This window comes from Ixodes scapularis, unplaced genomic scaffold, assembly GCF_016920785.2.
Source record: "Ixodes scapularis isolate PalLabHiFi unplaced genomic scaffold, ASM1692078v2 PGA_scaffold2__306_contigs__length_199485367, whole genome shotgun sequence".
Taxonomy (NCBI): domain Eukaryota; kingdom Metazoa; phylum Arthropoda; class Arachnida; order Ixodida; family Ixodidae; genus Ixodes; species Ixodes scapularis.
In genome coordinates this window covers 163,909,705-163,923,244 of record NW_024609857.1, presented here as the reverse complement: position 1 = coordinate 163,923,244, position 13,540 = coordinate 163,909,705, and the positions used below count along the sequence as shown (strand labels likewise).

The window sequence follows — 13,540 nt, the reverse complement described above, 5'->3', positions numbered from 1 at the left end:
GTACGAAGGTCACTCAAGTTCTGAGGTCTACTGATTTATTTATAAAAAAGTGCATGTATCAAGAAGACGAAACTTCGTCACTTCTCTACATTGTGACCCCCCTAGGTCTGTGCATCATGTGCAACGTCAACACCTAGCTGGTCTCGACGAAGTATACCGAGACCAGCTAGGGTTCCTATAGTAAATCGCAAAGTCGGAGCCGAGCTTTGAAGAACGCGCCGGCAGTATTATGGTAACGATGACACGGCGCTTTTGTCGACGGAGTCCAATAGGCACGCTCCTCAAACCTTCGACTGCAACTTTAGGTTAGATGACTCTAGAGCCCCTGGAATTGACTAACGCAATAATGGGGAGGGTTGAAAACTCGACCACGAAAATTGTCTTTCATGTTCGTATAAACAAAATAGTGCCAAACGCAATGTCAGGGCTCTAGAAAACCTGAAGAACCAGTTAAAAGTTGTATTCGCGAAGAATTATTTGAAAAGAAAACGTGTTGCTAATGAGGTTGATCATCCCCGTGATTGAAGGTTACGGCTACGGTCGTTTTCGATCCTTTTTTCTCCGATGCAGAAATATGATGTTTGTTCTCCATAAAATCCTTGTATACAATGAAGCCGTAATTATTGTTCCCTTTGGAATGCGCTGCAATTAGTGAAGACACATTCACTGTCCCAGACCATGACCGCCACTATAATTTTTTCACTGGCGGTAACGCCAAACCTATTTGGCGAATGGGAGACACAGTGTTTCGGCTGATAATACTGACATCCGTTTTCAGTATTGAAAACCGGCATTAAGGTCACGTTTATTCGAAACGTGATGATATTAAGTCACCATTTGTGCCGTTGCTACTCAACCAATATCGTCATGAATGACAACTGATGATTTGATGATGCGACGAAAGACTGACGGAAAACAACCGTTTAATGAAGAATATAAGAAGGCTAGTGTCGCAGGTGTCGATGGCGGCGTAACAGCAGTATCGAACGCTGGGGCGAGACTGACTCCGGCTCAGCACATGGAGCCCCTTATGTAGTAAGTACACGCGTGGGCTTCTGGAACAATCGGCGTAAAAGGTTCGGCGCGTAGGACATTCGGATGTCTAAGAAGCCAACAGGGTTCTCGAATTTACAAAAAAACACGACACAGAAATAACAAAAAGGTGCGTCCGCTTCCAGGCATCGAACCTCCGCCCTATACGTGGGAGCCAAGCACGATAACGATTAGGCCACGGACGCGCTTGCTCAGAGACGCGCGTGACATGACTCCCCCTTTAAGAAAAGCATCGTCTCGATACTATGTGCACGAAACCGAAACAGAATCCCCCCCCCCCCCCCCCCCCCGCCACCCCTAAAAGAAAGTGTAAACTACGGAGGGTGGCAAAACACGGTCTTAGCGAGCGTAGTATGGAATCACAGTTCAAAGCCTTTTAGAGCGTAGTACGGCTTGAGGCGCACAACGTGGTCGACTTCAAATCGTGGTGGGCGGCGCGATAATGTTCTTGTTTTGTCGATCATCAACTCGTAGTGCAAGTCTCCCAGGCGGCGGAGTATATTTTAGGACTTCAATTTAGCGCTTCAGCAGTTTCTCGCTTAGATCGCGTCGTCATATCGGGGTCAAGACCCACACACGGTCTCCAGGCTTGAAGCGAGCGTCGATCCGACGAAGGTTGTACCGGGTAGCGTTGACACCTTTTTAATCTTAAATTTGAAGTTTGGCGAGCTGACGGACGTCTTCTGCACGTTGAGAAACAACGCGGGCATCTTCGTTGCCGTCGTGACCGGGTTCGTGTGGGAGCATTGAGTCGAGCGTAGTCATCACCTTTCGGCCATAGCGGAAACGGTGTCACACCTGTGGTCGTTTACACCGCCGTGTTGTAGGCAAACGTGACGTAAGGTAACACCTCGTCCCACGTTTTGTGCTCTACGTCGACATACTTGGAGATCCTGTCTGCGATAATTTTGTTCAGCGGTTCTGCTAGTCTATTTGCCTGCGGAGGTACGCAGTGGTTCGACGGCGGCTGGTGCTACTGAGACAAAGAATCTCTCGCGTCAGCTGGTACATTATTGATGATCACGGTCGGTAATGAGGACTTCGCGGGCGCCGTGTCGGAGGACGACTGACACGATGAAAAACTAGGCGACTTCAACAGCCGTACTTGATGGAATGGAAGGGCTTTTGTCTCGGTGTACCCTGTTAGATAATCGGTCGCGACGACTATCTATCCGTTTCCTTTAGTCTATGGGGAAAACGGATCAAAAAAGTTCATTCTGATCTGTTGAAATGGGCAGATGGCAGCGCAATTGGCTGAAGAATTCCTGCCGTTCTCGCCGGTGGTTTCTTCCGTCGTTGACACTCGCGGCAAGATCGGGTGTAGTGATGAACTGTCATCGCAAGCTTTGGACAGAAGTACTTCTCGCGTACTCTGGCAAGAGTCCTGCTGTAGCCAAAATGTGCCGCCGTCGGGTCATTCTGTCAGGCTTGAAATATCTCTTTTCGAAGAGTGGAAGAATCAGCAGGCAGCCACGCCATGTTGCTGTCGCTGAAGTTTTTGTAGAGCACACCTTGTCGGATGGAGAAGGTTGACAGTGTTTGTATAAAAACGCGGGGAACCGCACTTTCTTGTCCCTCTGGGTGCGTAATGAGTCCTCGCAGTTCAGGATAATTTCTCTGTAATGCTGGCATGTCACTGACATCAAGTGCGCCGAAGAAAGACTCGCCGGCATCGTCTTCAGTGCAAGCAGGGCCGGCCTCGACGGGGTCCCTTTACAGACAATCGTCGTCACTGCGCTTTCGGACGGACTTGTACACCACGGTAATGTCAGTGATATGTTTCGCTAAGCGAAGAGCAAGAGAAAGTCGAAAACGAGCTTCCATCACGCGCTCAGAAAAAGACCATTTCTACCGACGTCATGAACAGTGGTGTACCTTTAGTTTAGACTTGAAAATGAACGCTTCTCTCTATCGGAAAGAGTGTATCAAATTGGTGACGAGCGAAGTTAGGCAAACCTCGAAGATGGGCGATTACGTCATTCATGGACGTATTAAGGAGTATAACCCCGGAGGTAACTGGAATTCGTGGCTCGAACGTTTAGAATTCTGTTTTGAAGCCAAGGACATCACCAGCCCCGGGAAGAAACGAGCAGTGCTACTGACATCGTGCGGTGAGACGACCTTTGACATCGTACGGACATTACTTGCGCCGAAAAGACCTTCGGAAGTCAAATTTAAACAAATCTTGAAACGCCTCAACGATCACTTTGACCCGAAGTCAGCGGATCTGCTCAGCCGTTTCAAGTTCCACCAAAGAAATCAAGCGCCCATAGAGACCATTTCTGAGTACGTCGCCGCTCTCCGAAAGATAGCAGTACACCGCAACTTCGGAACGGTGACAAACATCATGGCCACAACCGCAACCACGGTGACGCCCGCGACAAGGGCCAGAGCTTTTGGGACTACACCAGAAAGTTCGTCAAGTGAGGAGGCACAGGCGGTCCAAACGCCACAGACGTCGCAAACTCGGGGGGCCGTTCCTTCTACGGTACTGCCGCTAGAGATCATGCTACGCGATCGATTCATCTGTGGCATTAAGGACACACATCTTCAGCAGCGCCTGTTAGTCGAGCGGAACATCACGTTCCACCGAGCCTACACGATAACCTTGGCGACGGAGGCTACCACCATCCAGCAACGCCAAATACAAGTTAGCAAGGAAGGCAAGGTACAGAACTCCACGGCAGTGAAATCCGCAAAAGATGACAAGCCAGCGAAGAAACCCTGCTTTCGCTGTACAAGCATGCGCTCACCGGATAACAGCAAGCACATCAAGGCAATATGCAAATTTTGCCACAAGAAGGGACATTTGGAAGAGGCGTGTTTTAAGCGTAAGGCCAAATTCCAAGAGACTTCAATAAGTCGCACGCATCACGTGACAGAACCGGAACACGAGACGCATGGCGACCTGTTCGCTGTTAACAGCGTCACACAGGGAGACTCCTCGCGGATCATTATGGAACTTCTCGTAAATGGTCGACCTCTCAGCATAGAAGTGGACTCCGGAGCTTCAATCACAATAATCAGCTCCGACACTTTTGAACATCTTTGGCAGGGACGGCCGCCTAAGCTCGATCATTGTGACCTCTCCTTGAGCGTCTGGGCGGGAGACCGCATGCACCTGGCTGGGAAGTTGCCTGTCAATGTACGATTCAAGGACAAATAAGCTCGTTTGAAGCTTTACGTGGTTAATAGAAAGGGAGCAAGTCTTCTTAGTCGAGGCTGGTTTCCTGCGTTGAACATCAAGGTGTCGGAGTATACGCAGTGTCTCCTAAAACTCTGGAAGATCTTCTGACGAAACATAAACAAGTTATCCAGGGACAGCTCAACGGTCATGTCGGCGAACCGATACACATAGACCTACGACAAAGTACATCTCCGAAATTCTCGAGGTGTCGGCCAGTTCCCCTTGCTCTGCGTACCGCAGTATATACTTCGGAATTAAAAACAGCGCGGAAAGACGAGGACCAGACAAAGAAGTGACACGGACGTAGCGCAGCGCTACGTCCGTGTCACTTCTTTGTCTGGTCCTCGTCTTTCCGCGCTGTTTTTAATTCCGAAGTATGTACCAACTCGCCCAAGCCTCAACTTCCGCAGTACATGATGAGCTGAACAAGCTACTAGCGCAGAACATTTTGTAACCTGTGAAATCATCGTCCTGGGCAACACCGTTAGTGATCGTCCGCAAGAACGGTTCACTACGGTTATGTGGATATTACCGGTGCACGGTCAACTCCGCACTTAAGCGATACACATATCCACTTCCCACAACACCGGACTCGCTGTCCATCGTACGAGGAGGGAATATCTTCTCCAAAATAGACCTCCAGCAAGCGTATCAGCAGTTGCGCGACGACGAGATCACGGCGGAGCTACTGACTGTGACAAATACGATGGGGCTCTTCCGCGTAAAACGAGTTCCTTTCGGAATTTCGGTAGCGCATCTGCTGTTCCAACAGTTTATGGATACGCTGTTGGCAGGTCTTGAAGGCACCGGAGCATGCGTTGATGACAATATGGTCACAGGGTCAACCGAAGAAGAAGATCTACAGCGTTTGGAGGCCGTTCTTCAACGCCTCGAGGAAGCTGGACTCTGCAACTCTCAAACTAAATGTAACGTCAAGGTTCCAGTGATAGGATTTCTAGGTTACCACGTTGGCGACAAGGGCGTCAGACCAACATCCGAAAAAGTGAAGGCCATCACCGAAGCACCGGAACCGAGCAACAAAAAAAGAACTGCAAGCTTTCCTGGGCATACTGAGCTTTTACAGTCGCTTTCTGCAGGACAGAGCATGCACTGCCGAAAGGTTGCATCGACTCCTTGACAAGGATGCCAGGTGGTGCTGGGGCGATAAAGAGCGCATGGCGTTCAGACAGCTCAAGACGCTCCTGAGCTCAGAACCAGTGCTTGCACGTTATGACGACAAACGACATCCTGCTTTGTCTCGCAACACCTCGCCTACGGTGTTGGGGCAGTATTGTCGCAGCTGAACGGCGAAGGAGCGGAAGTTACAATTGCTTATGCGTCCAGAACACTGGGCAAAAGTGAACGGGACTATTCACAACTGGACAACGAAGGACTAGCCTTCATCTTTGGCACAAAGCACTTCAATCGGTACATCGCCGGGCGACACGTGACTGTGTACACCGAGCACAAGCCCCTCCTGGGAATAATGAGCCAAAGTCGTCAGATCTCTGCAATGCTCTCACCCCGCATGATCCAGTGGGACCTTCTACTTAAAGGCTATGACTATGATTTGCGCTACCGGCAAGGGAAGTCACATCAAAATGCAAACGCACTCATGCATGGCGGAAAATACGCCTAAAAACACGGACAAAGAAAGAAGCACACAGGACGAGGCGTACGCCTCGCCTGTGTGCTCCTCGTTTTGTGTGCCTCGTCCTGTGTGCTTCTTTCTTTGTCCGTGTTTTTAGGCATACTTTCCACCATGCATAAGTACCAAATAGCCCAACTTGCAGTTTTAACGCACTCAGCCTTTGCCGTTGCCAAGCAAGAAGGACGAAGCTGCACCTCCAGGGGATATACTTCTCCTGAAAGCTAGAGAGTGTCCACTACTGACAGGTCAACACATAGCACGCCTAACCAAAAAGGACCCGACTTTGTCGACTATCTGCCAAGGTTTACAAGGCAGTACCACCTCAAACTGGACCGGGGACGAGTTCACTCCATACAAGCGTCGGGAACACGAGTTGGCAACACACAATGGCTGCGTAACTTGGGCCGCACGTGTAGTTATTCCGCGAGCGGCTCACGAGCAAGCTCTGAAAACGCTGAACGCCAATCATCCAGGTATTGTTGCTATGAAGAGCACTGCCCGAAGCCATTTCTGGTGGCCGAGACTGAACGCAGACATCAGAGCCACCGCAGCTGCGTGACCGACTTGTCAACGACATCATCGCTCCAGGCCGACAGTACCAGCACCTGACTGGTCATCTGCTACCCGACCCTGGGAAACCATTCACATTGACTTCGCCGGACAAATTGAAGGAGTTTCGTATCTGATCGTCGTCGACGCGTACTCTAAGTGGCTGGAAGTCAAGCCGATGCAATCTATAACGTCCGCGCGCATCATCGATGGTTTGCGCACTGTAATGGCAACTTTTGGAGTATCGAGGATCCTCATCTCTGACAACGCACCAAATTTAGTTTCAAGCGAAACTAACGAGTTTTTATTTTAAACAACGGCATCAAACACTATACAAGCGCGCCATGTCACCCGGCAACTAACGGTCAATCAGTACGGATAGTGGGCGAAACAAAGAAAGCTCTTTTGAAGTTTCCGGAGGGAACAGTGCAGTGCAGGATTGCCAGGTTCTTGTTCCGGCAACATACGACAATCTGTTCTGCCACGGGAAAGACACCCGCCGAGGCAATGTTAGGTCGACAAATTTTCACACCCCTCGATTTCATAAAGCAATGGGCAACTGGAAACGAAGATCGAGAAGTTCCTACAGATGGAGTGACGGAAGATTTTGCTACAGGACAAACCGTCTATATAGGAAACTTTAGTGTAAATCCGGCATGGATTCCAGTAGTAATAGTGAAACCTATGGGGATTCGCTCATTCCAAACAAAGACAGCGGACTCAAAGCTTCAGCGTCGACCAGTGGAACACATTCGCCACCCACGAGAGAACGCAGAAGCTGTGGACGTGGAAACATCTCCGTTCATAGCCTACCCGAACGAAGTATCAGCGGTAAAACCACTGGAAGCACAGGAAGGCCACGGAGCCTCCATGGACAGCACTACGGACGCCCAGGCAGACATCGGCCCCAGAACTAGAACTAGATGCGGTCGCAATATCAAACAGCCAGCACATTTGAAGTACTTTGTGTTAAACATTAACAAAGAAGGCGGAACATGATATGCATCGCTAAGCAAAGAGGAAGAGAAAGTCGAAAACGAGCTTCCATCGCGCGCTCAGAAAACGAACATTCCTACCGACGCCATGACCAACTTCCATACAAAAATGTCCTATGGTCGTCTATAGAAAATGTTTTTATAGTCTATTTAGCTATTTGGCCCAATTAGCTAAACAATTTTCTATGACTGTCTTTAGGATTTTTTATGGTCGCCTTTATGGGCCTCTTTAGCTTTGTCTATGACCCTATCGTTGTCCAGCCATAGCGCTTTTTAGCTTGTCTGATGGTTGGCTAAAGACTTGGTAGATATACATATCTCTGAACACACAGAATACACAGAACACAAGGAGAACACTACCCCACACAACCGCAATTGCACAGCGACACCCTCTCTAGTGCGAGCATATGTTATGCTCGCACTAGCTGTATATATGGCAGTCTAATTTTTGAATCCGACTTTGCCGGTGACCCATCATTTGTCGCAAAAACGCGGAGTGGCGGAACAAATATTACTCGTACATAATACATTATTTGAATTGTCTCTTGAAATAGCCCCCATCTCTTAATTCAACACCCTGAAAAAAACAAATGTAGATCATTAGGCTAATTAAGTAAAATGTATTAATTATCTTTTTAATAAGTTTGATGAATCACGTTGACAATGCAGTGATGACACGCAGTACACTGGTGCTGAAGATTGCAATCAAGCTATTGCTTGATTGCAGTGTTCGGCGCCAGTGTAATTTATTTTCACTTTTGGGGGGTAATAATTAATTCTAATTGTTGCACAAGCATTTCAACGGATTTTTCAAACAAACAATATTACTGGTTTTCGGCACTCGTTATAACAGCAGAGAACATATCTTGGGTCATGGTTTGTCACCGGCATTACATAAAGTTAGTATTGATTTAATTTTCTAACGTGGAGTGTTTTTACTAAAAAAAGTAAGCGCCGGTAGTGATTTTCTATGGGCGTGGAAAGAAAATTTATTGGCTCTTAGTCTTTAGACTCGGGGCCATAAATTTTTTTATTGTCGGGTAAAGACAATTTACGGTTTCCAGTCTTTAAACTCGGGGCCAAAGAATTTTCTATAGGCGGGTAAAGAACATTTATTGGTTCTTTGTCTTTAGACATGGGGCCATATAATTTTCCACAGGCGCCTAAAGACATTTTATTAATTCCCAGTCTTTAGACTGAAGGCCATAAAATTTTCTTTAGACGGTTAAAGACAATTTATTGGTTCACAGTCTTCAGACTTGCGACCAAAAAATTTTCTATAGGGTAAAGAAAATTGATTGGTTCTTAGTCTTTAGACACAGAGCCATAGAATTTTTTATAGCTCGCTGTAGCTGTCTTTATGGATTTCTATGGCCGACCATAGAGGGCCATGGGGGGTGATAGCCTGCCATATAATTTTCCATAGACGACCATAGACCATTTTTGTATGGGGTGGCGGACCATCAGTTTAGACTTGTAAATAAACGCGTGTCTTTATCGGGAAGAATGTATCAGTCAGGCTCCTGCAGTCCTAGACTCCACCGGGCGAGGCGTACTGAGGGGTCCTTCAGATTCGCGAGCCAGCAGAGCGAGTGGTGGTCTGTTACCAGTTAAGCGAACTTCCGTACAAGTACGGGCGAAACTTTGTGAGGGCTCAAAATACGGTCAGGCATTCGTTTTCCGCCTTTGAGTAATTACCCTCCGCATTGGATAGTGTCCTGCTTGCATAGGCGATTACCCGCTCTGTTCTCTCCTCTATTTCGACCAGCACTGTGCCAAACCCCGTGTTAATTGCGTCAGTGTGAATTTCTGTTTGTGCATGCTTGTCGAAATGGTCAAGGGGGGAGCCGCTTGAAGCTTTTGTCTAAGCTGGTCGAACACACGCTGGTTCTTTTCTGTCCACTGAAACTTTACGGCGCCTTTTGTAAGGTATTTCAGTGGCGCAGAAAGCATCGCAAAATCTCGAACGAAGCGCCTATAGTAGGCACAGGGGCCTAGTAATCTTCTTGCGGCCTTCTTGCCCGACGGCAGGGAAGATGCGGCTGCGGCGCGCGTCTTCTCGGGGTCAGGACGAAAACACTTTCTGCTCACGGTGTGGCTTAGGAACTTGAGCACCATAAGCGAACCGACATTTTGTTGGTTCGAAAGCTAGTCCAGCGACCTTAATGGATTGAGGTACGGCACAGAGTCGTGGTAAGTGTTTGTCGAAGTTGCTGGCGAACACCCCAACGCCGTCAAGGTAGAAAAGACAGCTCTGAGATTTTAAGCCTGCTAGCACGGTGTCCATGACACGCTGGAAGGTCGCCGCCCCTGTGCATAAACAAAAGGGCGTCACTTTAAATTCGTACAGTTTGTCGGGCGTGACGAAAACAGTTTTTTCCTGGTCATGTTCGTCAACTTTGGTCTGCCAGTAGCCACGCTACAAGTCCATTGACAAAAAGTATCGGGAATACCGCAAACGTCTATCGTCGATGCGGGGATTCGGGGATGCGGGTATCGTCAATGCGGGGATGCGAGTAGACGTCTTTCTTTATCACAGCATTGAGTCGGCGATAGTCCACAAGGAACCCCAGGGTTCCGTGTTTCTCTTTTACAAGCACGACTGGTAAAGCCCATGAATTGCTTGTCGACTAGATGATGTCATTGTCGAGCATTTACTGAATTTGTTCTTGGATGACTTCCATCTCTTTTAAAGAGACACAATATGGTGACGGGTAAACGGGGTGCAAGTCGCCGTCGGTAACGATGCAGTGCTTCGGCACTGGTCTTTGGCGAACTTTCAACAACTTTGCAAAACAGTCACTGTATTCAGCGGGGAGATCAACAAGTCGTCGGCTGCTTGGAGCTGGGAGCTTGGTGTCGATGTCGAGCTGTGGCGGCGACGTGCTCTCGTGCTGAAGACGAGGTTTCCTCCGAGATTGCGGTGACCACGGCTGGCATTTTAAGCTCCTCGATGTGTCCCACAGTGGTATCATTCGTTGGGTGCTGCAGTTCCTCTCGAAAGTTTGTCACGAGAACAGTTATACGTCCTTCTTGGAGATCCGTTACGCCTCGTAGCACGCCCATTCCTTTTTCAAGGAGCAGTTAGGCGCCGCCTTCCTTCACCGCGCATGGTTGCGTCGGTCATGATAGGAACAAAAACATTCGATTGCGGCGGCAGTTTCTCATGATGGGCAATAACTCGGATCGCGACTAACGCCCTGTTGGGCTGCACCGGCGTAAGAACAGGCTTTTGCAGCGTCAACTGGTTTTCCTCGAGGTCGATGATGGCGCCATACTCGCAGAGAAATTCTATTTTTAGGATAACGTTCCTAGCACAGTCTTGCAGAAGGACGAATTTCACAGGACACGTCTCAAAGCGAATCTCGACACGAGCAGTGCCTCTTCTGACTGGTGTAATGAGGTGCCTCAGGCGGTTTGCATTTGAGGTTCATCCCACGGGTCGTCACTTTGCGAAAACGGCGAAAAAGCCTTCCACTCAAGACTGAGTAGTCTGCTCTGGTGTCCCCAATTGCCAATGCGTCGTAGCCGTCGATATTAACGTTTAGGTTGTAGGGAACCTTTGCAGGAGCATCGTTGTGATGTGTAGCTTCGGGAGAGTGGGAGCGCTCCGGCGTTCTTGGAGGCTCTTTACTTCGGTCGTCTTCGGAAACGCCATCTTCAAGCGTTGCTGCAGTTAGTTTTCCCGGCGACGCAGGAGAGACAGGTTCTCTCAGCGCGGTCGTGGCGATAGAGACGCTGAACGTATAAGCGATGATGAGCGGGATTCACGGCGGAGGAACGTCGCGAGGAAAGCGAACGTCGCAGGTACTCCTCAATGTCGCGACGGCGTTTGCCGTCCCTTGGGCGAGGGCTGTTGGTGTAAAACCCGCGCAGAACCAGTTGTAGGTAGGGGCATCGATGGTAAACGCGGTCTGCTTTACCACAGGGATAGCAGATGGGTCGTCGATTCGTTGTGCTTCATACTTCGGTTTTCATTGACGCCGGTTGGTTTCGGCGGTTATACTGATGTCGCTCATCTTGGCATCAGAATACGGCTGTGCTGGTGAGTCCCTTCGTTGCGTCATCGGTCAATGTTGAGCAGCTGGCGGCTCAACATTAACCGAACCCGAAAAATGGGCAAATACAACTCCGCTGCTACCACTTCATGAAATCTGCACTTTACTGCAGCAGATGCCGAAGCACCAAGCACAGGACGGATGTATGCCCCATCTCCGAAACTCCCATGTGCGATCGCTGTGGCCAACTCTACTCCCCAGACTAATGTTTTGAACTGAGATGCGCAGTATGCGGGTAAGCACATCTAACGGAAAGCAAGAAGTGTCGTCACAGACATCGACCCAGGCCAACCAAACCCGAAGACTCCCTCCCTCGTGAAAGGAGCAGAAACCGGCAAAGAAGTGAAATCAAAGTGAAGGCAAAACTCTGCGCCCAGGAACTGTAGTCGTGGCCAGAAGCCGTAGCCGCTCCACGCATAGACCGCAGGTCACCTGGCCCAAGCTCTCCTCTGGCTCACCCTACTCAAGCCCCAATCCAACCCGTTCAGCTAGGGTGGAGTAACTTCTTAAGGAAAACAACGAGCTCAAGACTCTGATTCAAATTCTGCAACAAGAATTTCCAACACGGCGAAGGCTACACCCACCGTCACTGCAACTATCCAAGTCCTTAATCAAGACCGACAAGCCCTATCCTCACCAGCCCCTGCCTCTCTTCCTGTCGAGACGGATGAATCGCCAAAACGAAAAATCCATTGTGCACATCTAACCTAGTAAACCAAGGACAAAGAGGTGGAGACCGATGAGACCGAGAAATCCCCTTTTTAATCTGCATTTTATGCCCAGCAGACCACTCCCCCCTTATCACAAATGCAAAAGCAGATGCGAGAATTTCAACAGCCAATTTAACAACAAACGCAGCATTAACAACTGCAACATCAGCCATCCAACGCCTCCTTCAAATTCAAGATTAACCCCTCAACTTAGGCCGCTCCGTAGAACCATAAAGGACAGAAGGCTGAAGAAGACAATCGTATGGCAATAAAATTGCAGGAGCTTCTCCAACAAAAAAGGGGAGCCGGCTGCAATACTACCAACAAACAGTCTACAATTATACCAGACATCATCATGCTGGAAGACCCCCATGGAAAGACCAAGCTACCTGGTTTTATCTCGTATGAAGACCCTACGGGAAAGACCACAGCCACCCTGGTCAAAGACCAACGTTGCAGCTACCCACCATTGCACAGCCCAGAGGGGCCTCGAACACACCCTCATCTAAGTCCACCCCAAGTCAATCAAGAAGGAGCAAGGAGGTCTCTTCAGTTAAGTTAAGTACAAAACGAGCGTCTTGGCAACAGTAATTAAACATGAGGAACTGTTATTGTCGACCCAAGCCGAATATACCTTACCTGGATGCCACAATCACCGAATAAATTCAACTAGCCACAGCCACTAGACTTCGCACTTCTCATCGTAGGCGACTTCAACGCCGCACACCAGGCATGGGGCTACCATTGGAATTTACCCCGGGGCAACGAAATCGTTAGGCTTCAAATCGACAAATATTTCTCACTTCTCAACGACCTTGACACACCAACCAGACAAGGATCAAGCACAGCACGAGATACATGCCTTGACCTTGCTTTTGTGGCTGAGCCGTCCAAACTCAAGATCACCTGTCGATTCCTGGCCGAAAATCTCGGATCAGACGACAATATCATCAAAGTTGCAACCACAGGGACCCAATACAAAGCAATCATCGCCAAAGGACGTACCACAGACTAGGACAAATTACGAAAAGCCCGGATTACCACTTCACAATCGTACCTACACTACAATGGTTGTGCAACCCAGCTAAAAAAAGACGTCACCGGCGACACAAGTGAACTTACCACTCCTACATTGACAACCATCTTCTTGGCCTATGGGAAGCCCACCGACAGCTGACCAAGAGATGGAAACGACAAAGACGCAACAAGAAACTACAGAAACGCATGGCAGAACTCAACGCCAGAGCTACTGCTTACGCCAAAGACCTGGCCAAGAGAAACTGGCTTAAGATACGCAACGAGGTTAGTGGCCGCTTATCCTTCAATCAAACATGGAA

The 13,540-nt window shown here is 48.9% G+C and overlaps 1 protein-coding gene across 1 annotated transcript in view; it reads left to right on the top strand.

The window, feature by feature from the left end:
• LOC8029574 (sodium-coupled monocarboxylate transporter 1) overlaps positions 1 to 13,540 on the top strand; it is a 127,813-nt gene that overhangs the window by 87,149 nt on the left and 27,124 nt on the right. The gene's annotated exons all lie outside the window — the stretch shown is intronic.